Consider the following 6,378-nt stretch of genomic DNA (forward strand, 5'->3'; position numbering starts at 1 on the left):
TAAAGTTTAAGCATTAGTTGAGGCGGGCCGCGAGCCTCTTAAATAACGCGTCTGTTATATGAACTTTAGGCGACCCGCGTAAAAGAAGCATGGAATGTCCATGCGGGCCGCGTAAAGTGCCCAGATGCAGAATTGTAGTAACTACTTGGCTTTTGGACCATTTGAACGATCAAACCTTAATCAAAGAGGCATGGGCACCCTACAATTGACCCATATCACTCAGGGGACATCTACCCATCATCATGATCAGTAGTAGCATGTTGTGTAATGATTTTAGGCCTTGTACTTGGCTATAAATAGCACCATTGTGCTCATAACATTCACAACACCAAAACTCACTTCTCTGATCATTCTAAGTGCTCCCAAGCATTCTCTTCTGCTCTATAATCAAGAACACACTTCTGTAAGTCGTTCACAATCAATTTGGTCTTGCATTTCCATAGTTATAGCTCATAGACGCAACCGTCGTAACTAACGGTTGTCATTGCAATATCTTGCAAATGGTTCAGTCTTATGACGAATCAAAAATGGTTATGAGTTGGTATTTATGTGGGTATTAAACCTCTAAAATGGTTCCCCCTGATCACCACTCTAACTGTGTCAATTATCGAGTCAAACGTGCGGTTAAAAAGTCAACAGAAAGCTATTTTAGCAATTTAAGCATAATCTGTGATATATATGTTATGGAACCTATTTTGACAATCATAAAACATGATAATAAGTATATAAACATGTTTGCGCTCGTTTGAATCGATCATTTGCTATATAGAACCGGTTCGGAGCCGAAAGTCGCAAAAGTTTGACTTTTGCTTTGACTTCAGTTCTGACCCGTTTTAGTGAGGTATAAATATACCTTAGGACTCTCTTAGGACCAGGTCACATGTTGGTATAAGCCTCTGTGGTCGGTTCATGAGTTATCCGAGTCTTTAGCGCATTTCCGTCATTCGCCTAAAAGTTGACCGTAACGGCCTTTTAAAATTAAAACGAGTATTTCGAACACGTGAACGGACCAAAACCTTGCTTGTTAAATTATAAGCATGTCCTTGAAGTTTCACGTCAATCCGAGGTCTAGAATGAGAGTTATGCTAAAAGGCGCACTTTTAAGAAAGTTTTATAATTAACGGCGCAATTAGCATAACGCCCATCTAACCCAAGTTTTCGTCACCAAAACTTTTACCCACTGTGGTAAAATAATATTTTGGGAATTTTAAAGATTTTTAATAATTTTTACCTTGCTCATAACCTGCGGTTATGGCTACGGTTCGATTAATACCGAATATGCCCTTTTTGGCCAAAACAGGAGTTCTACAAGGTCTTTTGACCCGATTCCAGTTGCTACTAGTTTTAAATAATAAATAAAGTATTTTAAGCTTTATAACTGTTCGGGAAACTCAGATTTCCTGTAAAACTCGAAAATCCCTTTTAAAGTCTTTAAAATGACCGAAAAGCCCCTACGGGGCATAATATAAACTTAAACTCGTTACGGGCATTACGGAAGGTATCCTACTGATACCAAAATACTTTTAAGGCATATTGACTTAGGAAATAAGCGTACGACTCTTATGGTTAACCGTTTCGCCTATTTACGCACACGGTACGGCTCATGGAACTAGTTTTCGTGCAATAGCCAATACGGGTCAAATTATACTATTTGAACCCCAAAATCCAGAGTATGAACCATTGACCCATATAAAAACAAGTCTCTGAACTTGTTGGGTCCAAATCATACTCCATTCTCGGTTTTCGCCTTTTCGTGCGAATTAACCATATCTATATATCGGAATCAACCGGTTTAAGCTACGGCTAATACAAGGACCGTTAGGATTCTAAGAGGTTAATTAAAACCTTCGTTCCAGATTAGGAGCCCCAGTAAAAGCTATCGGTGACTTGATCTAAATTAAGGATTAATACTTGCAAAGGTAAATACTTTTGACTTATTTCCCCTATATGGGCTTGGGTTACGGTATATTAATACCGCTTGATTGAGCATTATATACTTCCATCGCTTAGGTGGTTAATTGATTAAATATGATCGGCTCATTTAAACAGTTTTGTTGCTTATAAGCCTTTGGGGGGTTTAATGACCGTTGTCCCGGATATCCTTGGCATCATTTTACGAAATGGCCACGACCATCGACATCCCGGTGTAGGCGTACACCCGGTATAAAGTGTCGACATTAAAACTAAAAGACGTAGCCGTTGGTTTTTGTACTACGGTTTTACGCAAACGTGGTGTGTCTATAAATCTTTAACCCGGCACGACCCGGGCTACTGAACGCATAAAAGAACATGTAAAACGTTCACAAGATCATTATGAATTTTCCCAAGTTAAAAAGAGTTTGTGCCTTGTGCATTCAAATCAATTTTAATAAACATTTTCAAATGTGTCAGTTGAATGTATTTACCAGTGTAAACTGACGTATTTTCCCCAAAAAGATTAAGTGCAGGTACCTAAACGTAATTGGCTGGTATTAGCTCCCTAGCGTCGGGATAAGCCTCGCAAGCTTGATTGCAGTATCTGATGGAACAATACTTTATCTGTATTTACGATCCACTGTGGATATTCAACTTCTGTAATACATTTTGATATTACAATCAGAGGTTGAAATTTATATATTTATCTTATGCTTCCGCTGTGCATTATATAATTGTGTGGTTTGACTATATTGTTGCCAACATCGTCACGGTAATCCCCCACCGGGCCCACCGGTGAGACACGTGGAAATCGGGGTGTGACAGGTTGGTATCAGAGCCAACATTGAGTGAATTAAACACTATCCTATTGTGTTTAATCTCAGTGACACAATTGCACATACTTGAGTCTAGACAAGAACTTAGGACAAATTCGGATTAATACTCCTTTTTGTCTTTATTTTCGATTTGATTTTTAATAAGTTTTGGAGCAGGAAAATGCCACCTGTTATATTCCGAGGAAGAGGAAGGGGACGAAGAGGCCGAGGAGAAATCGTGACACATCACGATCAAGAAGCTGGACCATCTGGTACAAGACATCCTTCGATGACACGAAGCGAAGAGCCACAACGACGAAGAGATCTATACGAACCAGCGAGGCATTCCACTTCGCACAGCTCGACGCCATCCTACCGGCACTCCTTTGGACCAGATTCAGAAAATAATCCCAACAACCCACAACCTTCCTTCATACCTCTACAACGTTCGGTTTCGCACCGGAATTATGACGACCCTACTCCATACTACGTAGCTCAGTTTAATCCGGCTGACTACATACAGGAACCTTCAGGTTTTGTTCCACTAGGGCCACAAGACCACTTTTCTGAAGATCCCATGGAGGAAGATGAGGATCCAACTGAACCAGCTCGTGGTACGCCCACGCATCCGATAGAAGTATCTGATGGATCTTCATATCATGGTCCACAATATCAAGGCCCAGACAGCTTTATGGCCTTGTTTGACCGACATGAGTGGTACAACACACCATCTCATCAGACATCGCAACCGAGACATCCACAGGATCCCTCTGAGGATTCACGCTTTGAGGCAGTTACGCCACCACCTCCGCCACCGGCACAACCAGTTATACCTGATCCGCTGAGGCGTAGGAGGACCAATGCTCGTATGTCTACACGAGGAGGAGGGGGTAACCACTTCAGCACTCCTCGACATTCTAGTAGTAGCCACTATCCGCCACTACATGAAGAAGGACTTTCAAGTCCTATACAGGAGGCGAACTCCGCACCTACTGCACGAAATTCGCCACCATTTGGGTATGACCAACCCATACCTGCTTATACGGGTCCGACGGCTTACAATCCGTTCGAACCGTCACAAGCACAATACAACTACGGCTATGAGCGCGACCCATATGTGGTGTCGGCTAGATATAATGCGCGCTACCCTGACGGAGCACATGGAAACATGGGACCACCGGACTACTCAGCTCATGGGTATCCAATACCTCCCAGACCTCCAGTTCCACATCAAGCGCCACAACCACGATTTTCTCCTCCTGAACAGGAAGAAATACTCCATCGACTAGATCGTGTGGAGAGAGAGTTCGAGGAAGAAAAGAAAAGCCACCGAGGATTTCTCAAGGGCTTGGCGAATCTACTAAAGGGCAAAAAGAAGAAACGTGACCACTAGCCCTTAATAGTAGTACTACTGTAATTTCTACTTTGAAATAAGTCCCTGCGTGGACAACTTATCGTATTTCAGTCCCTACGTGGACTTATCTTTAGTCCTTGCATGGACACCTATCTTGAATTAGTCCCTGCGTGGACTTGTCACTTATTTTAAAACCTCTATGGAGGTATGTATTATTCGAAAGACCCGTTTAGGGCAATATGTAATTGTATTTGAGATTTTGGAATGTATGTTATGAGTTTTGTTTTAATAGATATAAAAATAAATCAAAACCATTCCTTTTATATTGATCTGCCTAATAAGGAATCTTAAGGGGGTGAAACCTAGCTTGGGGTCTTTTAAGATCAGTCAAGATGGTACGACCTAGCTGAAAAGATTCTGATTCCCTGTTAACCTCTGTACTCATGTTAACATTCATGGCAGATGTGATTCGTTATAATCACGCACGTCATTCTTATACAACAATCCTTTGAGGATTTCAAAACCCAACTAAATGATATATAGATCGTGGGTTAAATCACCAATGAAGGTGATCAATATTATAAAGACATCCATTTAGTGATGCAATGCCTACGGGCCAGTACTATAAAGACATCCATTTAGTGATGCAATGCCTACGGGCCAGTACTATAAAGACATCCATTTAGTGATGCAATGCCTACGGGCCAGTATTATAAAGACATCCATTTAGTGATGCAATGCCTACGGGCCAGTATTATAAAGACATCCATTAGTGATGCAGTGCCTACGGGCCAATATTATAAAAACATCCATTAGTGATGCAGTGCCTACGGGCCAGTATTATTAAAACATCCATTAGTGATGCAGTGCCTACGGGCCAGAATTATCAAAACATCCATTAGTGATGTAGTGCCTACGGGCCAACCATATTAAGACATCCATTAGAGGTGTAGTGCCTATGGGCCATAATAATTGTCTTATAAGACAAAAGGCAGTAGTAGTCTATGACTCTCTGTCAGAAAGAGATAAAAGAACTACGGTTCAACTCTCTATGCCTTTGATTCTCTGAAATCTCGGCTAACATTATAAAACATCATCATGATTAGGCTTTATGCCGCCAATACTATTTATATAGTTGAAATAGGAGATATTCAGATCCTAATATATAATGAAATAATAAGTTAACCAGATATGGTCTCTGTACCATGGTTGACAAATTGTCATAAAAGACAATTTTATAATAATCTCCTAAATTAAAATTTTGTTATCTTCTGTAACAGATTCTAGTTACAATGGCGGATCCCAATGGAGAGAACAGCCACACGAATGAAGATGACTATGACAATGCGTCAGTACATTTGACAGGCGCACAGCTAAAGGCTCTGATCAACAATGCTGTCCAGGCAGCTATTGATCGTCAACATACTGAGTCTCAAGGCAGATCTGTGTCAAAACCACCCTCTAAACCAAAGACACACTCCAAACCACCCTCTGAACCCAAGAAAGATGACGACAAGCATTCGTCTACTGAGCACAGCGTTCATCGCGAGAGAGAATATACTGATGCGTCCAGTGCTAAGGGTTGCACCTACAAATACTTTGTATCATGTAAGCCCCGTGAATTTACAGGGGAGAAAGGTGCGGTTGACTGTATCACCTGGCTGGACGAGATGGACACGATTGTGGACATCAGCGGGTGCGCTGAGAGGGACGTGGTTAAGTTTGTGTCCCAGTCATTCAAGGGCGAGGCCCTGGCATGGTGGAGAGCTCTGGTGCAGGCTTCAGGTAAGTCTGCCTTGTACAAAATGTCATGGGGGGAGTTTATTACCCTCATAAAAGAAAACTACTGCCCTCAGCACGAGGTTGAGAAGATTGAGGCTGATTTTGTCTCACTAGTGATGACAAACCTGGATTGTCAAGCTTATCTGACAAGCTTTAACACTATGTCACGCCTGGTGCCATATCTTGTGACACCAGAACCACGAAGGATTGCCCGATTCATTGGGGGCTTAGAGCCGGCGATCAAGGCCAGCGTAAAAGCCTCTAGGCCAACGACCTTCAGGTCAATTACTGACCTCTCCTTGTCTCTTACACTTGATGCTGTCCGTCTGAGGGCACAAAGGAGCAAGGAGGCTGAGAAGCGAAAGCGTGAGGATGATACCTCACGAAAGTCCGGTAAAAAGCACCGTGGAAACGGTGAGGGCAAGAAAGGGTCGGAGGCAAGGAAGGAGGGGCAAGCTGATGGAAGACCTTACTGCAAGGTCTGCAAGAAACCTCACTCCGGGAAGTGTAGGT

The sequence above is a fragment of the Helianthus annuus genome, chromosome 4, assembly GCF_002127325.2.
Source record: "Helianthus annuus cultivar XRQ/B chromosome 4, HanXRQr2.0-SUNRISE, whole genome shotgun sequence".
In the NCBI taxonomy this organism is placed as follows: Eukaryota; Viridiplantae; Streptophyta; class Magnoliopsida; order Asterales; family Asteraceae; genus Helianthus; species Helianthus annuus.